Source organism: Bombina bombina, chromosome 4 (genome assembly GCF_027579735.1).
Source record: "Bombina bombina isolate aBomBom1 chromosome 4, aBomBom1.pri, whole genome shotgun sequence".
Taxonomy (NCBI): domain Eukaryota; kingdom Metazoa; phylum Chordata; class Amphibia; order Anura; family Bombinatoridae; genus Bombina; species Bombina bombina.
This window is the reverse complement of record NC_069502.1, coordinates 588,071,223-588,088,173: the sequence shown is the minus strand read 5'-3', so window position 1 is coordinate 588,088,173 and position 16,951 is coordinate 588,071,223. Positions and strand designations below refer to the sequence as shown.

Sequence of the window (16,951 nt, the reverse complement as noted above, 5' to 3'; positions counted from 1 at the left end):
TCCCAAACTTTACCAAATTTTGTGGATACATTCATAAAGGGGAGTAGTTTAAATTTAGTTTTCTTTTGTAAAATAATTATGGTCCATAGCACTCTATAACATAATGGATATAGTTCCCGTCACCAGGGGGAGGCTAAGAACCCATACCAAGCTATCAATTCCTCCCACTTCCCCTCTCTAATCAGTTCTGTTCTTGGCCTCTCAGGGGGTGGTTGAGAATAGCGTTTTTTTTCTGTTATTTGCTTATGGATTTCAAATTTGGGAGCTCAGAACAATGTGAGACCCATAATCCCTGGGATTATCATTCACAAGGAAGATAGACTTTATCAGCAGCTGAATGATACAGTGACATAGGAATACCCTGTTATGTGTGCAGTATTTCCCTATGGGACTTCAGCCATAGCTACCATCAGGTGTCACAGGGACTTGTCCTTCTGCCTCTTCCTATGGGATTCATGTATTTCCTATGGATATCCTCTGCATTACCTCTACCTGCACTGGATGGGCTCTCTACTGGATACTGCTGTAGCTACATGCCTGGTAAGCCTGTGGAGAGGTACTTCTGCAGGTAAGTGCCTTACCACAGCACCCAGAGGCTATTTGTAGGTACTTTGACACAGGTACAACATAGCCAGGGAACTCACCCTGTTTTTCTCAGGACACTTGTTTTTCAGGTCCCTGCATAACTTATTCTTTTTAGTAACATTGCAGGTAGGACTGAATGTGTTATATAACTCTCTGGCAGCTCTGGGAATCATATTGTGCACCTTTTTGAAAATGGGTGCCTGGCCTTTTAAGAAACTTGCCATCTGCTCTGTGCAGTTAGCGGTTTAGTAGCGCACACTCTTGTTTAGCAGTGGGGGGTGTTTATTATTTGGAGAAACTATTGCATAATCTTGATATAGTCAGAGCTTTGAAGTTCTATCTTCATGCTACTTAACAATTTAGACAAACTTCTAGTCTGTTTGTTCATTAATCAGGGGCTTGTAAGGGCCAAATGGCTACGGAGGTAGCTTTGGTTTCTTGGCTCAATCAAGTGATTCACAAGGCTTTCTAGGTAGCAGGAACGTCACCTCCTAGGTATATCACAGCTCATTTTACAAGAGCAGTTACATTTTGTGTTTTTTTTAAGAATATTTCTTCTTTGGAGCAGTTCTGCAATGCAGCAATGTCATGTTTTCTGTATACTCTTTCCAAATTTAATATTTTTTTTTTGCTTCTTTTCAAGCAGCTTTTTGCAGGAATTTCCTTCAGGCCGAGTGTCGACTTAAATAGAAACTGCAAGGAAAATTGTCCCACCCTTAACGTAACATAGACCATCTGCTTGAGTATTAATCCCATGAGTTATGGAGTCCTATGGACCATAATTATTTTACGAAAGAAAACATAATTTATGCTTATCTGATAAATTATCTCTGATTAATGATGGTCCACAGGCCCTGCCTGTTTCATTTAGGGCAACAGTTCTAATGATATCTCTACGGACCCTGCTTTTTCTTTTCTACCAATATGATTCCCTATTCTCTGCTCGGCTAGGTAAGTGGGATGGCTTTGGCATGGATTCTTAGCTTCCTCCTGGTGGCGGGAACTATATCTTATATCTTATGGAGTCCTATAGACCATCATCATTCCGAAAGAAAATAATTTATCAGGTAAGCATAAATTATGTTTTTTTTTAAAAAGTAGCATCAGGTGCCTTATGTATAGTGAGGGACTTACCAAGATCTGAATATAGCTCCCCTTTGTAAGAATGTAAAAGTTTGAGCAACTCCTAATAATGGTAAACATTTCTAGACTTCACCAAATTTTGTGCAACCCCCCCCATAATTTATGTTTACCTGCTAAATTATTTTCTTTCAAAATGATGATAGTCCATAGGGCTCCATAACATGTGGGATATGAATCCCACCACTAGGAGGAGGCCAAGAACCCACACAAGAGCTTAAATTACCTCCCACTTCCCTTCAAATTCAGTTAAACGCCTAGCAGAAAATAGAAAACATATAGGTAGGAAGGAAAGACCAAGCTGGGTCTATAGAGGTGTTAATAAGAACTGTCGCCCAAAATTGAAACGGGCGGGGTTTATGGACTATCATCATTCCGAAAGAAAAGAATGTATCAGATAAGCATGCAAATTTTGTTTTCTTTCGTAAAATTATGATAGCCCATAGGGCTCCATGACATACCCAAACAGAAAGTCCAAGTTATGGAATGGGTGGGACAATTAGCTGGCAGCTCCTATATGTCAGACACTGCAGCCTTATCTATTGGGTTCTTGTAAACCTCGGCTATTCACCCGTAAGGGTCTCAAGGCGCTGACGGTTGCAGTTCAGTCAAAGAGCCAGGTTTTGAGGTCCTTTCTGAACTTAGTTAGGGCGGTAGCTTGTCTGAGGTGCGTAGGTGTAGAGTGCATTGCCGTAGTCCAGACGGCTGCTGACGAGGGCGTGGGTGAGGTGGGAGACAGTGTTGAATGCTGCTGAGAGGTCTAGGAGAGGATGTCGTCTGTGGCGGCGAGGAGGGCAGTCTCGGTGCGGTGGTTGCTCCTGAAACCGGATTGGGAGGGGTCCAGGGTGTGGTTGGCCTCAATGTAGTCAATGAGTTGCGCGTTGATGGACTTCTCGATGACTTTGGTCGCAAAGGGGAGCAGAGAGATTGGGCGGTAGTTCTTCGGATCATTGTGGTCAGCCGTGGGTTTTTTCAGTAGGGGTTTTAATTCTGCGTGCTTCCAATCATCCGGGAAGGTGCCAGTTTCGATGGAGCAGTTGATGGTGCTGCAGAGCTCAGGGGCGATGGTGCAACCCGCTTTGTTGAATATGTGATGAGGGCATGGGTCTGAGAGTGCTCCGGAGTGAATCGATCTCATGATTCTGATGGTGTCCTCTGTGGTGAGGGGGCTCCAGATGATCCATGGGGGGTAGGCGGTGGTGTCAGTGGGAGTTGGTGGGTAGGTGGTGGTGTGTGAATTCTGGGGTGCAAAGCTGTCAAAGATGTCGATGATCTTGCAGTGGAAGTATGTTGTGAGGTTATCGCAGAGGTCCTGGGAGGGCGGGATGTCGTTGGTGTCGCTGTTGGGATTGGAGAATTCCATGATTACTGTGAACAGCTCCTTGCTGTTGTGGACGTTGGCATTGATTCTATCTTGGATGGCTGTCTTCTTGGTGGTTTTGATGAGGCGGTGGTGGGTAGTGATGGCTTCTTTGTAGGCTGTTTTATTCGCAGGGGTCTTGCTTAATCTCCAGATCTCTTCCAATCGCCTGCAGTGGCGTTTGGAGTCCTGGAGGGCCAGGGTGAACCAACTAGCCTTGTTGGTGGGTTGGCGGTTGGACGGTTTCTTGAGAGGGGCGAGGGTGTTGGCGCAGTCTGTGAGCCAGTGGTGGAGGTTGCGGGCAGAGGAGTTGGCATCTGTGGAGGTAGCTGGGGGGGACTTGTTTAGGGTGGAGTGCAGTTGGTCTTCGGTGATGTTGTTCCAATTTCTGCGGGGCGGGTGGTGCTGCCGGATGTGTGTGGTGGGTTTGTTGAAGGAAAAGTGTATGCAATGGTGGTCGGTCCAATGGAGTTCAGTGATGTGGTTGACTGAGATGTGGTTGCCTGCAGAGAAGATAGGGTCAAAGGTGTGTCCGGCTAAGTGGGTTGGGGAGTTGACGAGTTGCTTCAGTCCGATGGTTCCAAGGTTTTCTAAGACCTGGCTTCTCAACAGCCGGGCCGTGGCCCAGTACCGGGCCGTGATAGCCCTGCTGGTGGGCCCCGACCTGTCATGCCCCCACTGCACCTTCTTACCCCACTACACACCAGGGGCAGACTGAGACCAATCAAGGCCCCAGGAACACTATCTCACACTGACCAAAATGTATTACATTTTATGCAAATGAACATGGTAGCCTCCCTGCCCTGCCCCCAACAGGCCCCTCAACCTCCAGAGCCAGGACCCACAACATTAAGGTCCAGAGAAAGGGCACCCAACCTCCAGGGCCAGACCCCACACTCCATGGCCCTCACAGCGACAGACCCCTGCCAGGGCCCCCACTAAACCCACACTTTTTTGCTTAGTTACTGATAGGGTAAACTGAAAACTCCAGCTTAAGGAATGCACCAGGATCTGTAGAGATGCCATTTGTGGGCCCCCCTACTTGCTGGTCCCTCGGCCCAGGTCCTATTTGCCTGGCTGATCAGCCCGCCCCTGCTGATCATTTTATATATATGTGTATGTATATATATATATATATATATATATATATATAAAACTACCGGGCCCTGGACATGTCTAGCTAAAATTTACCGGGCCTTGAGGTCACTTTGGTTAAGAACCACTGTTCTAAGAGTTTGTGGTGTTGTGGTCATTGGGGTGGAAGTTGAGGTCAACGAGGAGGATGTAGTCTGTTGAAGCGAGGGCGTGGGGTGCGATGGTTTGGAGGGAGGAGAAGGAGCAGTTGCAGCAGGTGAAGGGTCCTATAGTTTTCGTCGGGGATGCGTGGTGGCAGACGGATGATCTACCGGTGTTGAGATGGAGGGTGCTGGCGTCGTAGTGGCGGTGGTTGTAGGAGCCAGGGTTCGTGCCGCTAGGCGCAGATGTGCGCTGACGGGCTTGCTTTTGGCGAGCCAGAGCTGCACCGCAGGGACCTCCATTAAATAGGTGCCGGGAGGTGGGAGGGTTGGGAGGCAGGGGGCAGGGCAGTGGCTGTAGAAAGAAAGTTAAGAAAGGGAGTTACCTGTGCTGTGTTGGGAGGCAGGGAGCAGGGCAGTGGCTATGGCTTGGAAGAGACAAGCAGGAGGAGAGCAGGCAGGAAGAAACTGCTGTTTTAAGGACTTTCCTGCCGAAAGCTGCTGGCAAAGAAGCAAAAATATCAAAGCCATAACATTTTGAAAAGGTATTCAGAGTAGACAGTGTTGCAGCTTTGCAAATCTGCTCCAAAGATGCATCCTTTTTGAAAGCCCAAAAAGTTGCAACAGATCTTGTAGAATAAGCTGTGATACGCTTAGGAGGTGACTTCCCTGCCACAAAGTAAGCCTTGTGAATCATCTGTTGAGCCAAGAAGCTAAAGATAGAGTAGTAGCCTTTTGTCCCTTAGGAGGGGTAATAAACAAACAAGATGGAAGATTGTCTGTCTGAATACCTTAGTAGCTTGAAGATATAACTTTAGCCAGTTCTGGACAAAAAGAAGGAACAACAATCTCCTGATTGATATTTTCTCAAGAAGCTACCTTAGGACGAAAGTCATATTTGGTTCGAAGTACAGCCTTATGTTTGTGAGTAACTAAAAATGAAGAATCACAGGACAAAGCTGCCAACTCAGAAACTCTCCTCGCTGAGGAGATTGCTAACAAAAAGATCTGTTTCCAAGATAAAAGTTTGATATCACTGGAATGCATTGGTTCAAATGGAGGACCTTGCAAAACAGAAATGACTAGATTCAAATTCCAGGGGGGAGATATAGGTCTCACAACTGGCCTAATTCTTATTAGTGCCTGGACAAAAGTATGAGCATCTGGAAGCTTAGCTAACTTTCTATGAGAAAGGACAGATAAAACAGAAATTTGACCTTTTAGGAAACTAGCAGACAAACCCTTGTCAAGATCATCTTGTAAAAATTGAAGTCTTCTAGGAATTCTAAAACAAAAACCTCTGGAAGAGCACCATTCAAAATATGCTCTGAAAATGTTGTGATAATTTTTATGTGCAACAGGTTTTCTAGCTTTAATCAGAGTGTTAATGACTGACTTAGAGAAACCTCTGTTTCAAAACTAGGCATTCAAACCATTTACTTATAGATTTAAAATCCTGATGGAAAAGGGGTCCTTGAAACAACAGATCTTGTCTTAGAGATAGAAGCCATGGAGGAGATGAGGATATCTACACTAGATCTGCAAACCATGTTCTACGGGGCTAAGCCGGAGCAATCAAGATTACTGAGGCTGTTTAATTCGAGCAATTCCTTTTGGAAGAAGAACAAACAGAGGGAACATGTGGGCTAGATGAAAATTCCATGGACACACCAAGGTGTCTATCATTTGAGCCTTTGGATCTCTTGATCATGTGCAATACTTTGGAAGTTTGTGATTTAAATGAGAGGCCATCAGATCCAGTAGACCCCATTTGATCACTAGTTGATTGAAGATATCCTGATGGAGAGACTATTCTCTTGGTTGGACCGATTGTCAGCTGAGTTAAAATCCTCTTCCCAGTTGTTCACACCTGGTATGTGAACTGCTGATTGGGAGCGTTGATTCCTCTCTGCCCAAGACGGAATCTTAGAAACTTCCTACATAGCCAGTGGACTGCGGGTACCCGCTTGATGATTTAATTGTAGATTTAATTGTAGATAATCCTTTGACCATTGATTGGGCAACCATAAGACGAATTACTTCTGTACATTGAACTACTGATGGAAATGAAGCACGTTGCACTTTCTGAAGTTTATTCTGCGTGATTCTGTCAGGAATGGACGCATCTGGACTGAATCTATGTTGAGTCTTCCAATAAGCCCCACCTCCCAATCATCCCTTTCACAACTACACCTGTGACTCCTAGAAGATAAATGGCTCACAAATTATTACCTACTTTCATTATGTACAATACAACAAAAAAAGTATGTTTTTTCATCTTTCTAGTCTAGATTGCTACTATATATATTGATCCAAGCTGTATACAATGTTCACAACATTCTCAAATATTATCCTCTCCTCAATCTAGACTTTTAAGGCTTTTCACTTAATTAAATAGATCCCAATCCATATCCAGTTCATAAATCCAGTACAATTCTCTTTGTTTCAAAATAGCCTCTCTGTCACCCCCTCTTCTTGGACAACATACCTGTTCAAGTACCTTCGCTCAAGCTATGTCCTGCTGTAATAAATTGAAAGGCCACTGGTGCATCTATATGATTAGTTCTAACATTGCTCTTATGCTGGATATTGTTCAGATAAGGGGCAATTGAGTTCCCCTGAACTCTGATCACCACCAGCAATGCTCCTAGCACCTTTAAAGATGTGAGGAGCTTTATCCAAACCAAATGGAAGGGTGACACTTGGTAGTGTTTGTCTAGGAATGCAAACCTTAGGAATTGATGGTGGTCCCTGTGTACAGGGATGTGCAGGCATCCTTTATGTCTATAGTAGACATGAACTGACCCTGTTGTATTAAGGGTAAAATTGTGTGAATGGTTTCCATTTTGAAAATGTGAGTAAAACCCTTGACCCAGTTGAGACACAGGTACTGGGATAATTACTCCCATATCCTCTAAATCCTGAACACATTGCAGAAAGATAGGTGCCTTTCCATATGTTTTGGAGACATGAGACAGATGGAATAGTACTCACGGAGGCCTGGAGTGAAAGCCTATCTTGTAACCCTGGGATATGATGTTTTGAACATAGGGGTCCCGGACTGACTGGAGCCAGGCCTTTTGAAAAAGACTCAAAGTCTGCCCCCTACCAGGTTCTGGTCTGGGGGCCGCACCTTCATGCAGATTTGGGGTTGGTGTTGGATTTCTTTGACTGTTTGTTCTTTGCCCATGAAGAACCAGGATTCCAGGCCGGCTTGGAAGGCTCAGACTTCTGAGAAGATTAGGACTTCTGATCTTCTGAGGAACGAAAGGAGCAAAACCAATTACCTGGTCTGTTCTTTCTGATGGATTTATTTTCCTGAGGGAGAAAAGCTCCTTTCCCACCAGTAAAAGTCTTAATAATGGAGTTCAAGTCAGAACCAAATAGAAGATATCAGTCTATTATTATAAACCATGTATGCTGATTATGATTTTAACCATAAGGCCCTTCTTGCAATAACTACCATAGACATATTCTTGACATCAATCTCGATAATATCCATTACTGCATCACAAATAATGGTGTTAGCCATTTTAAGGGTTTTAATGCAATTTTTGGAGATCCTCAGCAGAGGATTTGTCAGAAATCATTTTGGATAGGGAATTGCACCAAAGAGCCCCTGCCGCAGCCACACAGGTTATAGACTGCTGGTTTAAGCAGAAAACCTGTCTGAAGGAAGAGCTTTCTCAGGACCCATTTTGCGGTCCATTGGATCTCTGAAAGAGAGGCTATCCTCCATGAGGATGGTAGTGAGTTTGGCAAGAGTGGAAATAGCTCCATTAACCTTAGGTATGGTTTCCCATAATTCCATGTTCTGCTCTGGAACCGGGTACATTCTCTTAAACCTAGAAGAAAGAGCAAAAGGGATACAAACATTTCCATTCCAAATCTGGAACTTGAAATACCCCTGGAGTCTTAGGAGGAGCTTTGAAAACAAATTTAACTGAATTACAGGCTTGTTTTCAGCAGGTTTTTCTTCAGAAATACCCAGAGTTCTCAGTACCCCAAGCAATAAGGTGTGAATATGTTCCAACTTAAATCTGAAAGCACTGTCAAATTCAGAGTCAGGGACAGGCTCCCCATTTGAACTGAATGATTTTGAGTCCTCAGAGTCAAAACTCAGGAGGTTGAGGGGAAGGAGTTTGCATGTTCACATCAAGAGAGCGAGGCAAATACCCAGATTTGCGTTTACGATTACTTGGCTTTGAGATAGATGCTAAATATTCTGCCATATCTGCAATAACCCTGTGTAAATTATCTTTAAACTCAGGAGTAAAGTCAGTAGAGGTTCCCTGAGTAATATATATAGAATATAATTCCATAGAGTAAGAAGAGGTATGAGGCTGATTAGCATGCAGAAATTGAGGTTCACAACTACTACAAAGTTGATTAACCTGGCACACTGAAATATATTTGCAAAACAGACTAATATGTACAGGAAGAGGCATCTGTAGGACCCTCTTCCATAGTGTTAGACATAGATTAAGTGGGGACAGATTCACTGGGTTCCATAATCTGCAAACATATCACACTGTAACAGAGTATGAAAAGACAGGATAAAAGAAAATAGTAGAGAGCCCTCTACACAAACCAATTTACTCCCCTGACACTTACAAGCTGTAATAGAGTAAGGTAATAGCTAGGCCCTAAGACACCTTTCATAAGAAAGTACCCCTAAGTGACCCCCTGGCAGCTCCTGCGTGGGTACTCACGCCCTCTACTGGATCACCGTTATAAGCGGGATTCTGTAGTAAAACACTGAACATATGCTCCCAAAGCCTTTTCCGCCGCAACTGCAGCTCTGGAATGAGGAGGAAAAGACTGCAAAGATGAGGGGGCGGGGCTACAACCCGGAACATTGCCAGTGCCTCAGAGAGGCTTTATAATAGTGAAACAAAACACCAAAATAAAGTTTTTGAATAAATTACTAAAAAACATGCCCCACAAATATTAAAGGGTTATACACCCATTTTTAAAAGTTGTTGAAAAAGGGGTTCTAGGGCTGCCAAAGGGTCTAAACTTAAAGTAGCTTCCTTTCACCAGCTTACCAGTCAGCAAACTGTAGCAGTATCCAGTAGAGAGCCATGCAGTGCTTGTACAAGTACAGCAGATATTTTCTAAAGAAATACCAATATCTTACAAGGGAGACTGAGGGACATGTCCCTGTGACGCATGAGGGTAGTTATGGCTGAAATCCCTTGGGAGATACTGCGCACATAACAGGATATTTTTATGTCCCTGTATCATGTCTTCTTTGTGGATGATATGTCCCAGGGATAAAGGGTCTCACATTGGTCTGACCTCCCTAACTATAACCCATAAGCAAGTAGCTGTAACACCACTATTCTCAACCTTCTCCTGGGAGGCCAAGAACAGAACTGAATAGAGGTGGGAGGGAACTTAAACTCTTGTGTGGGTTCTTGGCCACCTCCTAGTGGTGGGAATTATATCCCACATGTTATGGAGCCCTATGGACTATCATCATTTTACGAAAGAAATAATAATAATAATATTTAAATGTTTATTAGAATATATGAGTTCTACATGTTCCTTTAATCAAAAACATGCAAATAGTTTACTGAGGATGTATATTTATTTCATATAGGTGGTGAGAGTCCTCAAGCTAGTTACTGATGGGATATACATTCCTACCAGGAGGGGGCAAAGTTTCCAAAACCTCAAATGCCTATAAATACAACTTCCACCTCACTTATACCTCAGTTTTAAAATCTTTGCCTCATTAAGAGTTGGGGAAGCATGATGTGCTTGATTTCTTTAGTGAAAGGCGCTTCTAAGCAAATTGAAGCCCAGTTCCTCTCTAAGTGCAGTGTTTGTCTGAGGGATGTGAAGGGAGTATTGCCTGATGATAGAATGTTTTTGCCTATAGGAAAGCTTTTCATAAGGCTCTCTGTAAATCGGTCATAGGGATTCATCTGCTGCCTCCCTTTATAGATCGACAGTATACTCTTATACAATTAGCTCTGCTGGTATGTTTCAGTACTGGTTTGGCTGTCTGCTATATGTGGATGGGTGTCTTACACGGTAAGTATATACTTATATAAGACACTCTCAGCTATGGATTAGGCACTTTTTAAGTAAAGTTGTTATATATTGTTTGTATACATCGCCTTGAGTCAGTAATTCAGTACTCTTTTTCAGGAACTTTATTTGTGGCTAAATATTTGTCAAGGTAGAGTCTGTAAACATACAGGTTTTTTTTTTGAGCTAGTAATTTATTTATAAATTAGGATGCAAAGTATTATGTTAGTCTCATGGAATGTTGATAATCACATTTTATATAGTTATAATAGAAGTATCCATTAGGCTTTATTTCTTTCCTATGGCATGGAGAGTCCACAATTTCATTCCAATTACTAGTGGGAATTCAACTCCTAGCCAGCAGGAGGAGGCAATGAGCACCCCAGCAGAGCCGTGAAGTATTACTTCCCTTACCCATAATCCCCAGTCATTCTCTTTGCCCCTGTCAAGGAAGGATGTGCGAAGATGGTGTCTGAAGATATTTGATCCTTTAATAGGTACCTTTCCCTGCAAGCAAGGATTGGGGTTATGCTGTGTCCATGTCAATCTATTTAGTAAGAGTAATGGAGGCCGTACCGCAAATCAACTTACGCAAATTGCATATAGTCTTTTTTCAATGGGACTTCCATAGCGCGGTATTACAAGCATGTCCTGGGAGGCCAAAAAGTGAGTGGTACACCCTATCCCGTCAAGATTCGTACCGCATTTTAAAGTCAGTAGTTATACGTTTTACACTACAAAGCTGTAGCATAAAACTCATAACTAAAGTGCTAAAAAGTACACTAACACCCATAAACTACCTATTAACCCCTAAACCGAGGCCCTCCCGCATCGCAAACACTAAAATAAATTTATTAACCCCTAATCTGCCGCTCCCGACATCGCCGCCACTAGAATAAACATATTAACCCCTAAACCACCGCACTCCCGCCTCACAAACACTAGTTAAATATTATTAACCCCTAATCTTCTGCCCCTAACATCGCTGCCACCTACCTACATTTATTAACCCCTAATCTGCCACCCCCAACGTCGCTGCCACCACTATACTAAATTTATTAACCCTTAAACTAAATTAACTTAAATATAATTAAAATAAATATAAATAAAAATTCCTATCATTAACTAAATAATTCCTATTTAAAACTAAATACCTGTAAAATAAACCCTAAGCTAGCTACAATATAACTAATAGTTATATTGTAGCTAGCTTAGGTTTTATTTTTATTTTACAGGCAAGTTTGTATTTATTTTAACTAGGTAGAATAGTTACTAAATAGTTATTAACTATTTAATAACTACCTAGCTAAAATAAATACAAATTGACCTGTAAAATAAAACCTAACCTGTCTTACACTAACACCTAACCTAACCCTACAATTAAATAAATTCCCTAAATTAAATACAATTAACTAAATTCAATACAATTAGCTAATTTACAAAAAAACCCCCACTAAATTACAGAAAATAAAAAAACAAATTACAAGATCTTTAAACTAATTACACCTAATGTAATAGCCCTATCAAAATAAAAAAAGCCCACCCAAAATAAAAAAAAAACCCTAGCCTAAACTACCAATAGCCCTTAAAAGGGCCTTTTGCGGGGCATTGCCCAAAAGAAATCAGCTCTTTTACCTGTAAAAAAAAATAATACAAACTACCCCCCCAACAGTAAAACCCACCACCCACACAACCAACCCCCCAAATAAAACCCTAACTAGGGCATTTAGCTCTATTGCAGCCCAAACCCCTAATCTAAAAATAAAACCCACCCAATACACCCTTAAAAAATCCTAACACTAACCCCAGAAGATCCACTTACAGTTTTGAAGAACCGACAACCATCCTCAACGAAGCCGGGAGAAGTCTTCATCTAAGCGTCAAGATGTCCTCAACTAAGCCGGCAGAAGTGGTCCTCCAGACAGGCAGAAGTCTTCACCCAGACGGCATCTTCTATCTTCATCCTTTCGACGTGGAGCGGCTCCATCTTTAAGACATCCGGCGCGGAGCATCCTCTTTAATCAACGTCTTCTTCTACAATGACGGTTCCTTTAAATGACGTCATCCAAGATGGCGTCCCTTAGATTCCGATTGGCTGATAAAATTCTATCAGCCAATCAGAATTAAGGTTGAAAAAATCCTATTGGCTGATGCAATCAGCCAATAGGATTGAGCTTGCATTCTATTGGCTGATTGGAACAGCCAATAGAATGCAAGCTCAATCCTATTGGCTGATTGCATCAGCCAATAGGATTGATGTTCAATCCTATTGGCTGATTGCATCAGCCAATAGGATTTTTTCAACCTTAATTCCGATTGGCTGATAGAATTCTATCAGCCAATCGGAATCTAAGGGACGCCATCTTGGATGACATCATTTAAAGGAACCGTCATTGTAGAAGAAGCCGTCGATTGAAGAGGATGCTCCGCGCCGGATGTCTTAAAGATGGAGCCGCTCCGCGTCAGAAGGATGAAGATAGAAGATGCCATCTGGGTGAAGACTTCTGCCCGTCTGGAGGACCACTTCTGCCGGCTTTGTTGAAGACATCTTGCCGCTTGGATGAAGACTTCTCCCAGCTTCATTGAGGATGGATGTCGGCTCTTCAAAACTGTAAGTGGATCTTCGGGGGTTAGTGTTAGGATTTTTTAAGAGTGTATTGGGTTTTTTTTTTAGATTAGGGGTTTGGGCTGCAATAGAGCTAAATGCCCTTTTAAGGGCAATGCAAATCCAAATGCCCTTTTCAGGGCAATGGGGAGCTTAGGTTTTTTTAGTTAGGGTTTTATTTGGAGGGTTGGTTGTGTGGGTGGTGGGTTTTACTGTTGGGGGGTGTTTGTATTTTTTTACAGGTAAAAGAGCTGATTTATTTGGGACAATGCCCTGCAAAAGGCCTTTTTAAAGGGACAGTCAAGGCCCAAAAAAACTTTTATTTTTCAAATCGGGCATGTAATTTTAAACAACTTTCCAATTTACTTTTATCAACAATTTTGCTTTGTTTTCTTGGTATTCTAGTTGAGAGCAAACCTAGAAAGGCTCATATGATAATTTCTAAGACCTTGAAGGCCGCCTCTAATCACATGCTTTTGTATTTGCTTTTCACAGCAGGGGAGAGTAGTTCAGGTAAACCATATAGATAGCATTGTGATCACGCCCGTGAGTTGTGGCAGACACTGCACTAATTGGCTAAACTGCAAGTCAATAGATAATAACTAAAAGTCATGTGATTAGGGGTGGTCAGAAGAGCCTTAGATACAAGATAATCACAGAGGTTAAAAGTATATTAATATAACAGTGTTGGTTATGCAAAACTGGGGAATGGGTAATAAAGGGATTATCTATCTTTTTAAACAACAAAAATTCTGGTGTTGACTGTCCCTTTAAGGGCTATTGGTAGTTTAGTTTAGGCTAGGGTTTTTTTTTTATTTTGGGTGGCCTTTTTTTATTTTGATAGGGCTATTAGATTAGGTTTAATTAGCTTAAAGATCTTGTAATTTGTTTTTTATTTTTTATAATTTAGTGTTTGTTTGTTTTTTGTAATTTAGCTAGTTGTTTTGAATTTAGTTAATTGTATTTCAGTTAGGGAATTTATTTAATTGTAGGGTTAGGTTAGGTGTTAGTGTAAGACAGGTTAGGTTTTATTTTACAGGTCAATTTGTATTTATTTTAGCTAGGTAGTTATTACATAGTTAATAACTATTTAGTAACTATTCTACCTAGTTAAAATAAATGCAAACTTGCCTGTAAAATAAAAATAAACCTAAGCTAGATACAATGTAACTATTAGTTATATTGTAGCTAGCTTAGGGTTTATTTTACAGGTATTTAGTTGTAAATAGGAATTATTTAGTTATTAATAGTAGCTTTGATTGAGATTTAATTTAATTATATTTAAGTTAGGGGGTGTTAGGGTTAGGGGTTAATAAATATAGTATAGTGGTGGCGGCGACTTTGGGGGCGGCAGATTAGGGGTTAATAAATGTAAATAGGTGGCGGCAATGTTAGGGACAGCAGATTAGGGGTTAATAATATTTAACTAATGTTTGCGAGGCGGGAGTGCGGCGGTTTAGGGGTTAATATGTTTATTATAGTGGCGGTGATGTCCGGAGAGGCAGATTAGGGGTTAATAAGTGTAAGATTAGGGGTGTTTAGACTTGGGGTTCATGTTAGGTGTAAACATAAAATGTGTTTCCCCATAGGAATCAATGGGGCTGCGTTACTGAGCTTTACGCTGCTTTATTGCAGGTGTTAGACTTTTTCTCAGCTGGCTCTCCCCATTGATGTCTATGGGGAAATCGTGCACGTACAACCAGCTCACCGCTGACTTAAGCAGCACTGGTATTGGAGTGCGGTATGGAGCTCAATTTTGCTCTACGCTCACTTCTTGCCTTTTATCGCCGGGTTTATAAAAACCTGCAATACCAGCGCTGTAGGTAAGTGAGCGGTGACAATAACGTGCAAGTTAGTACTTAGGGTTAATGAACCTAAGAGTGGGTTCATTCGCTTCCCTTATTTCACTCTTAGGGTCCCTGTACTAACGCTCTTGCAGACTTTTTATTCTGCATCATTCTTAATCAGTATAATTATTAAGGAAGTACGCAGCTAGATGCCGGCAGCCTCAACAGCAGCTTAAAGACTTAGATCTTCCTCAGGTCTGGGGCTAACCTCCTGTTTTACTCGATAAAATGGTATGGCCGTTTTTTTATTTCAGCGAGGGGCATCTCGAGGGGCATCTGTGGAGAAGATCACACTGATAAATAATGCATACGGAACGATCCTTGCTAAACGAACACTAAGCTGTCAGCCCTTAGTGATTCACATTACCAGGATCAAAGGTCATGAAAGGCAGAAATCATCTCCACAAACTACACTCCGTTCCGTTATAGTTTCCCCCTCCCTCTCCCCCCTCCTGGAGCATGATGTCAGTAATTGACAACAACAGTGACTGAACGCTCTGCTTAGAGCAGAAAACTTGTGGAGTTTGAAAAAGTAAAACTGTGGGGGGAAGTTAAAAAAAATAGGTAATGCACTTAGCATTTGCTGCATAATGTGTATTATATACAATAGACTGGCAAATGAAATCTATTTACACCCTGACTGAGAAATAAATGTGTCTCACTGCAGCTCACACACTGCAGGCAAATGTTATATTCTCTAAGTACTGTAACAGCCAATATGCTGTGTCATGTGACTAATGAGCCCTGTAACGCACACTACAATATGGCAGCTTACATAGGAAATGTGGCACTGGCTCAACACTGTATTTCAAAACAATCCCTTTGAAAAGTTTGGGGTAAGAGGAACATATAAAATAAACTGCAGTGATTATTTTATTTTTATTTATAAGAAAAAGTAGGTTTCAGCCATTTTCATTAGGTGTTTAATGTCCCTTTAAATACAGAGCTCACATAGCTATACCAGTGGTTTGAGCTTGTGTTTCATTTGCTGCCTAAGAGTATTAAAAGATATGACTTTATTCAGAATTTTATTTATATTACTTTGGTCTTATGATTTTTTAAGCCCTGCCCTTGTTACTGCCTACCACATTTAAATTTTTTGCCGTGGGGGGGGGGGGTGGGGTCCCTCTTTTGAATTTTGAAATGTTGGGAGGTATGTTGTGGTTTCATGTTAAACCACCATTTGACCGCAAAGATTTATTCAGTAAGAGGCTGGGGGATGTCCTGTAGTTTTTACCCTTCACTCTGGAGTTACACTATGGGACCATTGTAGAGTTCCCAGTACTTACTATTTTGGCATGAGTTTATATTGCGGTTTCAGGTGGAGGGGCTGAAGACGCCCCGCAGTAATCTGGCTACTCGCCATTTCTTTGTGAGTTTTTTTGAGACTGGTAGTAGTTCTCTTCTTTACTTCTGCAATTATTAGAAGGTCCCCGTCATAGCCTATGTGTACACTGGTAGGCAGAGGGTGTTTTTGTCAGAGCGGCACAAAGTAAGTATGCTCCTATGTATTTACAGTCTTTATTTGGTATTGAGACTGAAACCAGTTGCAGTGGGGTTAATTTTCCCGCCACAGGTTTCTTTAGGCGTTTTTTTTTTTTTTTTTTTTTTTTTTTTTTTTTTTCTGACTCCATTGTGTTTCCTAGCCCATATCGTTTTGTGCACTTCTATGTATTTCATTTTGGATGACTGCTTTAACCAGTTCATTTTATATTTGTCAGGCGATATTACACTGCTGATGAATGCATTTTGATTATGAAACTCTTGGTAGTGTCTGCCATCTAGTGGCAGTTTTCGTTATATGATCTATCACATTTTTAATATTTAATGTGTCTCATCTGCTTTCAATCTCTTCAGGATTTATTTACACATGTACTAGGTGTTTATCATGCTGATGGTAGCATGAAAACTCTTAGCATTCTAGTGCCCTCAATCATAATTTCAGTTCATTTTAACTTAACTTTTGTACATAATGGTTTACCCTGTATGGTACAGGTACTCTATGTATTAATCTATCTCATATGAGGAAATTTTTAATATTCCGTTTTATGTATGGGGACTTATTTTTCATGTGTGTTTTTTTTCATGCTATATTTTTTTCTAAATTTTTATATAGACCTATAATCTTATTCGACAATTG

General features: G+C 41.5%; 1 protein-coding gene across 2 annotated transcripts in view; it reads left to right on the top strand.

Moving 5' to 3' along the window:
• USP45 (ubiquitin specific peptidase 45) overlaps window positions 1–16,951 on the top strand; it is an 879,557-nt gene that overhangs the window by 580,858 nt on the left and 281,748 nt on the right. The gene's annotated exons all lie outside the window — the stretch shown is intronic.